Here is a 16,301-nt window from a genome sequence, read left to right on the forward strand (position 1 = left end):
ATAATTTTAACTTAGCTTCTCTCCTTTTTCAAAAGGTGATTTTAATTCCACCTCTTAAAACCACACCTTACTGTAATGTATCAGTAGTCAGAGCTGGTTAGACTTTTTTTCAGATGGCTTCAATGCTGGAAAATCCCACTTTGTCAAAATCAAAACTCTTCATAAAAGCATGTCACTTTCTAATGTTAAATTCTATTTAACTGAAACTACAGCTTTCAGTAATGTCAAAACATCATTCTGACATTTTGGAAATGGAACATTTTTGTTCCAAGTAGAATTTTGTATTTTATTGTATTTTCCTGGAGAATCTGTAGTCTCACATTTTGTTCTGAGTCTAGGGAAAAAAAACAACAACTCAGAACTAGACTCTTCTGAGCAGGAATCCTTCCCATTCTGTTCTGTGTCTCACCTCTTCCATCCACCCCTCTACTCTGGGCGTTACAGCCAAGAGGGCTGATCATACCAACACAGTATTAATAGACTCCAAGGTGGCAATGATGTTCATACATATGATTGAATATGCCAAAAGAGTTTTCCTGTATTATCTGATGTATACACTCAGTGGTGCTATCTCATTTGATATGACACTTGTAGGTACACCAGGACAGTCCAGGCCGTGATATTTAATGTTCTGGTTTTTACAGGGGAGGGAGTTAGTGGATTAATTTTACATGTAAGTAATGCTCATAACCAAAATTTCTCATTGCATGGTGGTGGGGTTTTTTTTCACTGAGAGGCAATTAGGAGTCAAACCTTATTGCAGTAATATTGCAATTGTAACTCATTTTTCTCTTTCAAGTCTTGTCAGTGAAAGTAGTTAAGCAGCTCTGCTGTGCTGAGGGTGTCAGGCCATTTCCTCAGAACAAGCACCAAAGAACCGGAACATTCACTTGAGCTGCTTCTCCATTAGCTGCCACTTTACACATCACTTGTACAAATTATTTCATTTGCTATTTCATTTGCAGCTCTCACTTCAGACTGTAGCCAATCCAGTTATATTTTTTAACTGTTCCCAACAGGTGTGTGCATGTGTGATACCCTTAAAAGCAACACGTGCCTCTTTTCTACTTCTAAGCACTTATAGCTGGATCAAAAGGCACTTTGGTTGCTTCAGGCAGTTTTAATACTTTGTGAACTTTCACTTTTTTTAAAAAAAAAGAAGCAAGCAAGCAATCAAAGTCCAAGGACTTGGGGACTACTCTTCCCTTGCTCAAGTGACAGTTACAGGGTGTTTGGAGCACAGAGCCAGTGCTCCCTGGCAGATCAGCTTCTTGCATCAGGCAAGGCTGACCAGCTCAGCCTCAGCTGCCAACACAGTCCAGCCTTGCTGCCTTCCCATCCACCTGCCATCACAGTTTCTTCTCTCACACCAGCAAATGCCTCCTTCCCTTAGCCAAACCTGTTTCAAGAAATGCCTCTGGGAATGCCTCCACTTCTCTGAGCCCACTGTCTTGCTTGGCAGGCTGAGGAGCTCACGCAGCCTTTGCAGAGTTAGCAGCTTCGCTCAACGTGATTAATGCAGTCAGGAACCCTTGGGACTGGCATGTGAAGCATCACTCTGCCTTTAAACTGATTGCTGGATTTCTATCGGTTGTCAGCAGTCTTCATGAGTTACACCTCCTTCCTTCTGAAAGAATGGATAGCTGTGAGAGAGCAAACAGAGCATTATTAGCAAAACCAGCAATAATTAGTAAAACTATAGGAAAATGGCTGATGAAGTTTTTGTGTGAAAAGATGCCTCTGTTGGATCACCAGCAGTAGCACAAATCATCCTCCAGCTCAGCCAGTGCTGCTCAGGCAAGTCAGGATGAAATGTCAGCAGGGGAGCAGGTGTACAGTTTCCGAGAGGGAGAAGCTCCCAAGTCCGGCCCTGACTGCTGCAGCCATGGATTGCCTTTGCCTTTCCTCCTGCCCTGGCACAGCCACCTCTGGTCCCTTCCTTCCCACGGGGTGCAGCACCCTCCTATCTCCAGCTGCTCAAGCTCAGGGAACAATCTGTCAGCTCTTACCTCCCCAAAACATACGCAAAACCTTCAGTTAATTAGTCAGTGCCTTCTTTCCCCCCACTCCCTTCTCTCTCTTTTCATCTGAATGGCTTCTATTTGAAAAAAGACATCAGGAGGGAGATCCACCTGGTCCCTCCAGGAACACATGAGTGACCCCCCAGCTCACCCCACGGAGGAGGATCTCCAAGGTCAGACCCAGTCCTGGATACACCCAGTCCTTCCTTGGCACCAGGGAGGGAGGTAAGAATTAAATGCTCCCTTTTTATTAATTAAAATTAAATGCTTTTCAGACACTTCCCCTTGCTGAACTGCATCTCCCCTCCCCAGGGCCAGCTGATCAGCATTTTCCCAAGCAGCAGGGAGGGAGGTGGATGAGGTGCCCTAGAGGACTGCCTGCTGCTGGCTGGTCCAGCAAGGCAGCTGGTACGGAAGGATGAAACCAGCTGCTACCCTGGTTTGAAACTGGTTTGGCTGGAGAGAGGTGCCATGTCCAGGGATTTGGTCTGGGGGATTTTCCTCTCAGTTTTACATGGGTTGCATCCCAGAGTTTCAGTCTGCACGTTCAGCCTGTTGCTGTGTGCATTTTGTCTCCAAATCCACCTTTTTGAGCTTGTGTTATGGGACTGTTCTGTTGGCACAGGCTGCTTCCACATCAACAGGCTTGAGGTTGCTAGGGAAGTAAGTCATAATAAGCACACTGGGGGCAAAAATTCAGGGAAATGACAGGTCAGCAAGATCCTCCTTTCCTTTCCAAGCACTTCTGTGTGCAGAACTTTACTACAGCAGCTTCATAATGGGGCAGAATGTGCTGGTTTTGGCTGGGGCAGAGTTAAAACACAACACCCACACAACATCACACCCCATCGCTGGCAACTGGGTCATATGGAGCCACAGGGATTTTCCTTTTCTCACCAAGAAATATAGTCCCAAATTCACACACCTTTGCCAGAGAAAGCAGACAAGTTGCTGCATACATTGCCTCTGATGCCTTGCAATAGTTGCATGCTGCCCTCTAATCCATGCTCCCTGCATAGACAATTGGAAATCCCTTGGGAATCTAGAATTCTGCTTGAAAAAGCACCACTTTTATTCACTGCCATGAGTTAAATATTATGGAAACACGTCTGCTAACAATTTGCTTTGCGTAATTTGTACTAATGCTAATAAGCAACAGCTGCAATGCTTCCTGTTGTAAATTCTTTTGTGGTTGCAGCGGAATTATCACATCTGTACTTCACAAATCTGATAGACTCGAGCACAGCTCACACATTCTGGCTCCAGCTCCAGCAAATCCCTGTGCCTCAGAAGTACAGCTACACAAATGTGAATTTACTGTCTCCCTTCACTCCCAAAGCCTCTGCTCCCCACCAGGTACCTGGAGTAAAAGGTAGGGGGGATGTGGCAGCCTGGGGGGCAGCTGGTGCATGCATGGTGTGGTTGGAGGGAATTGCTTTCAGCAGAGACATCGCTGACCAGCCAGGTTTATTGCAGTTCATGCAGACAGGTTTTGGTCAGAGGCTAAGTGCAGGAGAAATGTGATTTATTAAAGGAGAAGAAAGAAATATGAGTATGCAATACACTGCCACCATAAGACTTAAGCTGAAACCCAAGAATCTTTCAATTGTAATCTAAAGAAAAATGTTTCCCTCACTCAAGATGCTAAATAAAGCATGTTCAGCCAAACCCAGGTCCCACTGAGGTCCACATCAGTTTTCCTATTGAATTCATGAGACTGGGGCTTGGCTCATAAACCAGGTCAAGCTTCAGCCACGTCCCATAGTAACTAGAGCCTAAGAAGCTATTTCATCCTCCCTTCCAAAGAGCAGAGACAGCCGCTGCTGGCCAGCCCCTCTCCCCTGCTCCCAGGGGAGCTGTGAGCTTCCTGGTAGAGAGTTCTTCCAGCTGCACCTCTACCTGACCCCAACACCTTCTCCAGTTAGGTTCATATTTTAGCTATGAGTTTCATGGAGGGCAGTTTGGGTTTTCCACTTTGGAGCAAACCAGAGCCTGTGCCCTGTGGATTTCAGCTGTGCCACTAGGCAGAAACTCACCCTGATTTGAACATGACTTTGCTGGGAGATTTCCACACATTCCTGAGGCAAAGCCCAAGGTGGAATTTAAAAATAAAACTTTTCAAAACGAGTCCCAGTGACCCACAGTTTTTGGCTCCTTCAGCATCCACAGCACTTCATCATACTTCAAACGGTTGAGTCTCTTGGTAGTGCCATAATCTTACAGGAATAGCTCACAGGACTTCAGAAGAGACTCCATCTCTGACTGCAGAGTCTTTCTCCTCTTGGTCTATGGGCAGCTGCCAAAAAGCAGCATTTGAGGATGGACAGGAGAATGTGTGAGTGTGTGTATTTTGCTCAGAGAGGCTTGCCTGGCTGCACACACAGGCTGTGGAGCAAGTGAAATAATACAGGGTAGAACATCTAGAAACGATGGGCATCAAAAATGGGAAAGTCCTAGGCTTCATTGGGGTTCCCATGGAGTTTGTTCCCTGTCTCCAGGTCTGTACTGAACTTACCCTGCATAGCATAATATGTCTTTATTACCCAGTTTTTCCTTAGTGTTATATAAAACCGGGATCATGGTGCCCCTTTTAAACATGAAACACATGCAATCAACTTTGCAATGTCAAATATCTCTGAAAGTGTGGGGAATGGGAAAAACCTGAAGTCCAAATGGTACAGGACTGAGGGCATTTCAGGGTGGAGCAGTTTCACAACTTTCAGTGCCTTTCAGCTGAAACACAGAAGGAGAGAAAAGGAACTTCAGAATTGCGGTGAACCCAAGCCAGGGAAAGACAAGTGACTAATTTTATCCCTCACTTTGATGGTTTCCTGATCTGTAATGTGTTTTATGGCCCTGAGCATTTGCTGTAGTGGCAGTATAGTGAATTGATCCATGTGTCCAGGTTCCACTGGAACCAAATGACTGTCTCTAAAAACTATCTGTCTTCTTCATGGCTTTTCTAATGTGCTGTAGCATCCAGAAAGCTTCTGATCAGCTTGGTAAGCGTTAGTATTTAAAGAAAAACATCTTTTTATTTTCTTTCTTGTGGCACAAAAAACTTCAGAAAGCAGCTTTAGCAATAGCTCTGTTGCAGGTCAACATACACCAGCTTTTAATTTTACACTTCTCAGAAACCTAGGAGCAAAAAATCACTTGCTTACACAGTCTATATGCTTACAAGAAGCCAACCTGAATTCCAGACTTCCATTGAGCTTGTAAACAGAAGAGTTAAATTTAGTAGAGTTATTTACACTGTCAATTTAGTAGAGTTATTCCACATTTTTACCAGGGTAAATGAGATCAGTATCTGATCTGTCCTCTGACAATACTAACAGTTTAAATACAAGCATGTTCAGTTGCTGTTATCAAAACCCACTATCAGTATGTGTGTCACGACGACATGTAGGGATTGTGTCTGGTGCTGTGCAGGCATACTATGAGATGCTCAGTCTGCCCTAGAGAGTTGACAACTTCATAAGGCAGAAGAGACAACCTAAGGAGAAGGGTTTCCTAGAGGCAGTTTTCCTTCCCTATTGCAGATAAATGCTGAAAACAGAAGTTGATGGCACAAATTTCCTACAGTCATGTGAGTGGAAAACAGCAGAAGACTGAGAAAAAAGAAGTAAAACTTCTGTGAAAGTGAACAGTATTGCCTCCTTCCCAGCATTTTTAAACCTGAACTTTGGTGAAGCCAGGACCTCCTGGTTGAACCTAGTGCCTTGCCTGCAAGACTATCTGCTCTCACCATATTCCAGCTTTCCTCCCTGTGCTGTCCACACCAAACCTACTCCTCACACAGCCCTTACCTACATCTTATGCTTCTGAAAAACAGCACCCAAATAGACCTTTAAAGGTCAGTTAGTCTTTCAGCCTGCACTCATTCTTCTCCATCTTAGTCTTCCTCTAACTATCCAGTCTTTTTCTCTGGAACTTCCCACCCCTTTCCATTCCTATCCCCCCCACTGTAGTTGCTTCCATTTTTTCTCCTCTGTTCCATTCTTGCAGCATCACTTATTTTCCTTCCTTTCCATCTTCACCCTTGCTGCAACCCCTCTTCTACCTTTTGGCTCTTCCCTGCTCTTCCATTTCCCATCTCTTTCTCTAGTTTTCTGCAACCCTTTCTTTCCTTTCAGTCAAGTGCCCTTCACAGGAGAGTCTTGTACCTGTTCTGCTGTGACAAAGACTATCACGTCCTGACATCTTTGAATTAGGTTGTCTGTATTTTCTTTTGACATACTCTTTATCTCACACAAAAACCCTTCCACTGCTTTCATTCACCAGCATGAAAGGCACTTTTTGAGGATGGTTTTAAACTAGTTGGCTGATGACTATTTGCAATAAATACCTCATTAAAGGCTCAGAACTTTTATGAAGGGTGAGGGCAGTTTTCCCCTGTAGCTTCCATCTTCTTCTGTGCTGCCTATTGATATTCAAGCTGCTTAAATGCTTCTTGTTTTGAACAGTCCCAGTTACACTGCTCACTGTGATGAATCCTTGGCCCCCACCCTGTTGCTGATGGCCACATGGAGCAGGCTTGGCCCTGCAAATGCCACACCATTAGGCAGGTGTGAGCACTGATGTGTGCTGAGCACAGAGCCACCAGCATTGTTCCCCCAGGCCTGGAGAAGGTCCAGCTTGCTTTCAGCCAGCATCAGAAAGTTGGTTGGAAAGAAGAGATGCCCATTGCCAATGATAAGGGCAACAGAAGGTAGGAAAGAGCCATCCGGCTGGAGGAAGAAGAGAAGTGCTGTTGGCCAGCTGGGAGGAGGTGGTGGGATAGACAAAATCAGCAGTGAGGGAAGGCCATGCTTGTGAGCCTACATTGAGGATGTGAGAAAATCCGTGTGGCAACTGGCATTTCAATATTTACAGCATCATCCTTCATACTGAACTACGTGCAATAACGCAGGGCAGATTTACACATGGATGCACAAGTGTGAGTTTAGAGTAATGACTGTAGCTTCTGTGGGGCTACTGCATACTTTTACCAGTGGGAATGAGATCAGATCTTGGCTCTGGGTGTCTGTTTCCAAACAGTGTGAAGGATGAGAGCAGAACAGTTTCTATCCAGCTGGAAAGTGGCAGCCTTAAATCAGACCACAAAATAGAGCAACTCCTGCTCACACTTTTTTTTTTTTTTTAACTGCTGCTCTGAGCTCTATTTCAACTCCTCAGCATTAGCTTCCAAGGCTAGTGAAGCATGTACAGGGCTTTTTTTGATGTATGTGCAGCTATCAGTTTTTGTATTGCTAATTGGGCTCAAAGTGTGTTAGCTTTGGTTTTTAATGTTCTGTAATTTGCTAGATAAGCCTTAGTTTCTGCAGCAGCTATACAAGTAGTGCTGTTTTCATCACATCTTGCAGATATTTTACAATGCTGGACTTTTTTATGTATCTACTATCCTTGAAAGGTGAATGGCATCTCTTTTCCAGTACTGTACAAGTTTAGGAATAGATATTTTGTAATGGACATCAGATATCAAGTGACTATATAGGCATTTTAATTTTTTCAAGCATATACAAGATCTGCTGGAGAGAACAAAACCTGAGTATACAAGCACTTAGGTTACAATCAAGAGTTCAAACTCACACTTTCTTGCATTCTGTCTCTTCCAAATTTATTACAGCCTATACCACTTACTGATAGACACAATATCTCACATCATTAGAAAAATGCATTTGTGACTGCTCTCATCCAGATCCCACAGGAGATAACAGGAGCCTGTCCAGCACACAGCACAGGCTTCTCCTTGGTGACTGCTCTCAGAACAGAGAAATCAGCTTGCATGCAGCAGCTCACCAGGCTGCCTTCACCTGCCAGCCTGTATATTAAAAATAGAGTGTAAATAATGAGATTTCCTTTTTAATAAAAATGTGCTGTCATGATAAGATTATGGGCTTGAATGATGCTGACTTGACTTAATCAAACTATTCTATGATTCCACGACTCGATGTGAGGTGTATATAAGGCTGATGTCTTTTAAAAGTCCTTGGCTCAGGCTGTCCCACCTCTCTTCATCATTCTGCCTGGTTTGACTCCAGTTGGCACTGCCATGCTGGTGTCACCAGGATCCTACTCTACCCTTGATGGCAAAAGGCAGTGGGGTTTATTTATTTATTTATTTATACTGGCAGTAGGACTTTGTTAGTGGGACAACAGGAATGATGCTGCCTGCGTGTCTCCTTGGAAAGAAAAGACTGTGTCAGCTCCCCACAGCGCAGCCACCCAACACACAGCACCACTCAGCTTGCCAGGGTGTTTGACTGTGTGTAAAGCTTCCTTGGATGCTTCTTTCCTGATGCTGGTATAAACCTAGACCATCCCCACCAGCGTCAGTGCTGTCACTGGTGAGAGACCAGTCAGGATTGCTGTGTTTATCCATTACATATCTTTGCCTTAGCACCGTTTTATTTTGCTTCCTTTTCATGAGAGAGGAACAAGAAAGCATCTTACCCTGCAGGCAGTTTCAAGGTCCCCATGCAGCAATGCCATTCAATGCCAAGCCTGCACAATTGTATCACTGCCATGAGTCTTGAGCTTTGTCTCAAGTTGAATGCTTGACATGCTGAATCTAAGTAATTTCTAATTCTGTGAATCCTGAGTAGTTCTTTCACTTAGTGTTCGTTCTGCTCTTCACTCATTTTACTTAGCACCATATTTTAGTAATACTTTATTTTTCTATTACTGCCGTGAAGTGATAACAATTTGGACTGCTTAGATGTCTACATAGTTGGTTATGACTTTTCTTAATGCAAATCTCCTCAATCTTCGACCAAGAATTCTTACTAAAGACATAGAGGGTATATTATTAATTATGCCAGGACTACCATACGATGCTAACGATAATCAGGGAAAAGACATCTTCCCCTTAGTTCCACTTCTTGGAAAAGCAATGCAAACCCTTCCACACTTTGCCGTTTCTCAGCTATCAAAACCTCCCCAAATAAATCATCTCTAACAAGTGAACATTGCATTATATTGAGTAGTTTTGTATTCACTTTGCGAATATGCAAACAAGGGAGAGCTGAGGTAAAATGAATGTGGAACTTATGGGTGGGAATAACAGGCAAATAAAATGCCTGGAGTCCCAGGAGCAGCGCGATTATGACAAACAGCGCATTAGTATTGCTCTCACCCTGCCTCAAAGGGTTTTATGGAAGTGATTTGTCTTCAGCTGTGGAGGTGTGTGTGCCTTTCTCTGTGTATGTACTCACAGGCCTGATGTGTGTACACAGATATGCACCTGCCCACCATATGTACACCTCATGCATATTCATGCATCCCAGCAAAATAATAGCTGTCAATTTAGCATGTTCTCTATGGGTGGGTCCAATATATTCATTCTCATGTGTGCAGTGTTTCAATACACATGCAGCCATTTAACAAATATAGTGTCAAACTGTGATTCCTTTTTTATTTCCTCAGACATTGTTTTTATTGACTGTAACTTATTCCTTCCAGTGGATGCTCTGTCACTATTTAGAGGCATGTTTTAATGTATAGCTGTATATTGCCTGTTCCTTGTGCTGAATGCTACTGTTTGCATCTTAATTAAGCTGAGTATTACTGGTCTAAATGTTCTTAATTTTGTACAATAGACTTTTGCTTGGGTTTCACAATTTGATGCAGTATGTTTAAGAATGTAGCATGGAAGGGGACCAGCTGTGATAAAGTAAAAAGGTCCCAAACCTTCAGATTTATGTTTCATAGAAAAAAAAAGCCAGTACTTTCTTTTACTATTGCAAAATGATTTCTGTATTTTTACTAAAGAATTGGACTTACTTGGTTCTATGTATGTTTTATCTAATAAACCTTATTTTTTAAATAAGGACCATGTCTCAGTCTTTACACACTTGCAATATTCATTGTGTTCAACACACAAAGCACTTTCACCTACCGAGTTCCCTGTGGCTGTGCCTGCAGCTCTGCTAGTGCCAGAATTACCTCCTATCCTGACCAGTGCAGAAGTAATCTCACATTTTTATGCACATTTCTCTGCTATGCAAATAAGAAATGGATACTGAGGTGTCAGCCTGTTGATAAATCCCCACTGCAATACGTTAGCATCAATGCTCATTTGCAGGGCAAGCAGTTTCTTTGGTTCTCCACTGAATTAAGGCTAGGGTGCCAGTTTGAAGCAAGGGTACAACACACAGGCGGATGCCTAATCCCTCAGGCTGCATCTGCATGAGCAGACCTTGCTCTCATTTATGTTGATGTAAATCTGAGGTGGCTCAGCCGAAGTCATTACTGTTATTCTGGATTTACACTGGGGAGAAAACAAGAGAAAAATTTGTCCCAAGACCATAATATTTCAAGGTTGATCTGCCCACTTTACACACTGGCAGCTAGTGGAATGCTCCAGCAATGTCTCAATAAAAAAGCCTGGAAATGAGCCAAAAAACCCTCAGCTCAACTACCATAAAAAAACTTCCCCTAGAAAATAAGAAATGCTTTCCCTGTTATGTAGAGTCAGCTCTAGCTATCCAAGAAATACATTGCCTTGAATGATTTCCCTCTTTTTAGCCCTTTAATTACACTTTCCTCTAAGATGATATCAACACTACAGCATGATGAAGATTCCCTTGAAGTCAGTTTGCCATCCACATCAGTGAAAGCAAGAACAGACTCTGGATAATAGTCTTTGGGTCCTATCTTCTTATTGCTCTCCATAATCAGATAGAAATCAGCTGCAAAACCTAATGTTACAGAACACGTAGATGAATGTGTCCAAAGGATTCTACTAAAGAAAAGTGGGTTCAGGACACCCCTTGATTTCATTGATTCTGGTCCCTCTTTCAGAATCCTAAATCTAAGGTAGACTTTAAAAATGTTTAAAAATTGTTCTTATGCTATTCCTTCTCATGCTAAGACCAAAAATGAAGGCTTGTGAGATATATATCAACCAAGCTGCTGCTCATCCCCAGCTGTGGCTTGTCACTGCACCTCCATTCAAGGGACAGGAGAAAGAGCAGGAAAGTACATGTCCTGGTGCTGAGTGGCCAAAGGCCTTGGCAGAGTCCACAGGACTGGGCCTGAGCCAACTCCTGCTAGGAGAGGAAGCCACAGGGTCTCTCCCCTAGTATGGATGCTCACACTCCCAGTGGGTCGGTGCATTAGGACCCAGTTCACACAACAAGCCTGACCTCAGCCATATGCTTCCCTTGTGCCCCTATACAATCAAGTGCAGCATTTGGGGCTCTTTTGACTAGGAGAAATTTGCTTTTTTACACCAGACAGCTCTTTTATCTCCAGGCTTTAAAGCCAGAAGAAAGTTTTCCTTCAGACTGAATATACTTAGAAGCTGTCTGAAGTCATTTAGAGTCTGGTTTCTAAGGTGAAGCAATTTAACTTCATCGTTGGTTTATGTGTCTGCAGAGTGCTCCATCGTCTTGGTTTGAAGCTCAGACACTGTCTGTAATAAATACTGGGGGGAGGGAAAAAGGTCCTTCCTTTGATTATATGAAATATATAGAGTAGACTGGACTTCAGGAAGCCAGCATTGATCTGCAAGATCACTGAATAACATGGGCCATGAGGCACTTTCATTTACTATTCTGTCTAAAGATCCCAGCTGGGCCTCACGTCCAAGCTCCACAAGGAACCACGTAAGGAAATAAGACATCAACATTCCTGCCTTGCACAGAAAACAGATCAGGATTTAGATCTCAGTCAATGGATGAATATATATATATATTTGTCTATATACATATATAGACATGTGTATGTAAAAATATATACATGAATATATATGGAGAGAGTGAAACACCATTTGCCAAAACTGGTGGTGCAAAGCAAACAAAAGATCTGGATGCCTTCTGTAATTGTTGTGTAAATTGCTATGCATAGCAGACTTATACTTCCCCTAATTACCCAGTGTGATGGCAACAGGGGACTGGCTGTCCTCCCCCACATAAGACCAGTCATTTGCTCTTACAACTGTCTGCTCCTTGCACATCTGTCAGGAATCTGTGGTCCAAGAGCTGGGATATGGCAGGTGATGAAGTTTTGCACAGCCCCTGCTGTCGCTTACCTGGTGTTACTGGGCTAAAGGGGAGTGTAATATGGAAGTGTTTCAGGTTTTTCAGATCCCATCAAGGAAAGCCTGTCCACCTTTGCCATGGTAGTTTACGCTGAACATATTTGGCAAGGATTTTCATTTGCCTTCATTTTGATAAAAACTTCTGGTTAAAAATTACTCCCAGGCAAGATGAGTTATTAAGCTGAAAGATGCTATTGGGAGACAGGAGTTGCTTCCCATGCCCTTGTCTCACTCTGCACATCCAGGAGAAAGATCAGAGAGCTCCAGTTCAGCAAAGATTTACTCTGGAGGCAACATTATGCACTTCTCCAACTCTGTAAATAATTTCAAGATCTGTCTGTGTGAGAGCTCTGGGGAAAAAAACAACCTCTGTTCATGTCCTGGCAATGAGACTCATTCCAGTGAACACATCTATCTGCCAATGCCATCTTGATTGCACACACGCCACCGATGGCTGAGCAGGACTTCCCTTCCCAGCTGTGTGTAGACCACTTTGACATCTGGCACAGAAGCAAAGAGAAAGAACATACACATCCTTTGTTGACTTGCTCAGTGCCCTGTTAGTGCCTAGAGAGCATGAGGGAGTAAGATGCATCCTGAGCAGGGCGTGGAGAGCTGGGTCTAGGGCAAAAGGGTGGTAGGAGAATGGACAAAAGCATGGAAAAAAATGAGAGACTGGGAACTGGTGGTATTGCTTGAGACCGGGAGAAAATAGGAATGACAGGAATTGTAAGCAAAAAGGGAAAATGCTGAAACAACAAAGAAAAAACAAAAAATACAAACAAAAAAACCCCAACCAACCAACCAAAACCCCCCCAAAATGGAAACTGTAGGACAAGTTGTTGAGGGAAGTATGAACAAGGAGGCTGTGATGGCCTCTAAGAAGACATGATGCTGGAGCTAGGGTAAAGCACATTCTCTGAACCTGAGAATGACCTTGCAGAGGCTGAGAATCACTGCAGGGACCTGAAGCACAGGTCAAAGAACTGTAAGCAGCAGTGACTGAAGCTGCATAGGCTCCCCCTTCTAGCATTTCGGGAGTAGCTGCAGCAGGGATTGAAGCCCTGTCACCCTGCAAACACGTGCTCCACGTGACACTGTGCCAACCTCCCTGGGCACTGTGGTGTGCCTAGAGCCCCTTCTCCCTGCCACCCCTCTCCCAGCCCTACTCAGACCCCTGGCCCTTCCTCCTCCATGCTGAATTTTCCATTTCTCTCTTGCATTCATTTTTATCCCTCTGGCTTTTTAGACCGATGGGAGCTCTTTGTTCAAAAATAAGCCATCTTTGGAAATCACGTTACTTCTCTCCTTGAACTTTTCCCTGTGAATGACTTGACATTAAGCTGATAGTTGCTCTTAACCAATTGTTAACCTATTAGTTGAGGCCATAAAAATTACTGAAAGGCCAAGGCTAAAGCTGTTTAAATGAGAAATATTTCTACAGAACTCCCCCGAGATGAAATAAAAAAGCTCCTGCCGACAGAGCGGCTGCCAGTTTCAGACTAACGGGTTTGAAGATGATGTTTTGCTAACAGCAGTTAATCAGTAAATTCCCATTACTAATAAGGCCATCACTCTTGGCTGAAGCTGCAAATTACATGTTATGTTTCTCAGTGCTGAAGATAAAGTGTTCTTTAAATTTTGCATCTGCAAATGTAACGTTTAGCACAAAACACCATCAGGAAAAACAAGAGGAAAATGGAAAAAATGTCACATACATTCAGCATCAATTTGCTTCTCTGTCACTAAAATTACATATCTTTTCTTGTTGCAGTATTTATTACCACCTTGAAATTTATATTTAGGATGGGAATGGAAAGCACGGGTGCTGAGTTTTGGTCTCAGGTATGCTGCTGCTGCATGAGAGGCATCCTAAAGTCAGACGTAGCCTGATGTAAGTGAAATCAGAATGAGGTTGCCTCACATAAGACAAAATTAAAAAGGAAACACCCTCAAAAGTTTCATTATAATGTTGCATCTTGATTGTCATCCAGATCTTTTGCTCTCTTACAGCATTGCAAATCTGGCTTCCTTTCACAGATGCAATCATCATTCCAGATTTCAACTCCCTTACTAGAGAGTAGGATTTTTGTCATCAGTGTCCAAAGAAGAGTACAAAAATGTGTTTTATTATGGTTAGAAAGCTGGAGGCACTCCTTGATTACCAGTCCCTTTTGTATTGCTTTCCCTGTCCCAGACACAGCCAAATTCCGAATCCATCCAGTTGCTTGGAAATGGAATATGAAAAGTGCCAATAGCTAACTCAACAGCAGGGCTTTTTTCCAAGATGAAATGTTCTTTATCTACATTTCCAGAGACAGCCATACAAAAGTCAGCTGCTTTAGGCAAAACTCCTCCCTCCAGTGCCAAATGATCTTTGCAGGGACATGGCGGCCTCACTTCTGCTGACCACTTCATAGGAAAGTGCCTACATGCCTGGCACTCTCACCCTGACCTTCAGCAGCAACTCCAGACTTACTGGGATGTTGGTAAGAGTGTGATTTCAACCTGCACTCTTAATTCTGCATAGCAATAGGTGAACACATCCAGGCAGACACGTGGCAGCCTGATAGTAGTGACCAAGGGTCCCACTCAACGTTGGTGGATGTTGGTTGGACTGTGGAGAACATTGTTCAGCCTGTGCTGGGGTGGCTGCAGGCAGGAGGTCCTCGCTATTGGTGCTGATGGGGGTGTTTCCCTATTCTCCTCTCAGTGCTATTAATGTTGTGTTCAGAACCAAATCCCCCGTTTTTCCCAATGCTGCAGGACAGCCCCTTTCTGAAGCATCCACAGAGCCATGGTCCCCTGGGGAAGGAGAGGTGGTGTAAAGGCACGCAGGCGGCAGACAGGAAATATTGTGCTTTGGTGCAAGGAAGTTTTTTCCTCACAGGGAAAAAGCTGAAAGACAACAGTTGCTTTGAAGGAGAAGCATATGTGGCCCAGGAGAATACAAAATATGTTGTGCACTCCATCGTATCCTCGCTGCGGCGAGCGGTGACTGTCAGAAGTTAAGAAGGGCTCAAGACCAGAGGGTCAGAGCCTGATACCAAAGTGCCTTTTGAATCCCTGGCGCTGTTTTTCTTGGCACCGAACAACTCGCCTGCGAATTTCTCAGTCAAGATGATGCCGGCTGGTGATGTCTGGTGTTTTCTTCTTCACTTTCATTTCTGTTAACACATCTTCTGCTTTCTCTTCGAGCTATGTACAGCTTCCTTTTGGGTGGAATTCTGTATTTTTTGGCCGTGTTCTACTTTCTACATTTTCTGCATATATTTTTCCACTTTTGCTAGCACCTCTGTATCCTTTACATAGCCACTAACCTTGTATTAGTCATTGCTTCCCCATCTCTCGCTCTCCTTGCTTGGAACAGCTTGGTTCTTCTCTTACTACTTTGTATTTTCCTCCAGAAAAATCCACTTCCAGGTGGATCCCTCCTTTAAGATCACTGTCTAGGAAACAGAATGTCAGCTAGGAGTTTTCTGCCTTGAACTGGGAAATGCTGACAGGCATGAAATTCAAGTTCCAGGGAGCATGTCTAGAAAGCTGGGAAAGCTGGGAACTCATTTTCTGTTGCAGCTGTACAATATGAAAGCTGTAAGTGACCTCAGAGCAGACCAGTGACCTCCACTGCTGTTCTTACTTTTTCTGTTGCCAAGGAGGCTCAGTGCTCCCTTGGTCAAGTCACCTGAGCTTTGCCTCAGTGCACCTACCTGCAAAGGAAAGTTAACAGCAATTCTTCTTTTGATGAGTAATGTTAAATAATTTTTTCTGAGGTGCTGGCATCCACCTGAAGTCTCAGCTGCTGCAAGCTTAAAATTAGGCACAGTGAAGTAAAACAAATTGTCTTATATACAGGTGCATATACATATATATGCACATGAATGCCTTTCCACACCCCACCCCTGAGCAGTGACCGTATACAGCAAACTGCACATCTCAGAGAGAGGAGACGAACTTGGTTTCTATTTGTAGTCTCTCCTGAGCACCCTGAAGGTGATGGACGAGGTGTTCAGCTTTTCCAAACTGTTGTCTCCATGTGTTGGGCTGACAGAACTTCAACTGGGCCCATGTCAGTGAAATTCTTTCCAGCTTAGCTTCCTGAGGAAGGGATAGTGTTACCAAGTCTGTCTCCTTTTGACCTTCTCCTTTTTAACCCTTTGACCAGTTGGCACAACTCATCCAGAGCATGGTGGCTCAGGGATGCTGAGATCCTTCAAGTTTTACCCATGAAGTCC

This window comes from Acanthisitta chloris, unplaced genomic scaffold, assembly GCF_000695815.1.
Source record: "Acanthisitta chloris isolate BGI_N310 unplaced genomic scaffold, ASM69581v1 scaffold5731, whole genome shotgun sequence".
Taxonomy (NCBI): Eukaryota; Metazoa; Chordata; class Aves; order Passeriformes; family Acanthisittidae; genus Acanthisitta; species Acanthisitta chloris.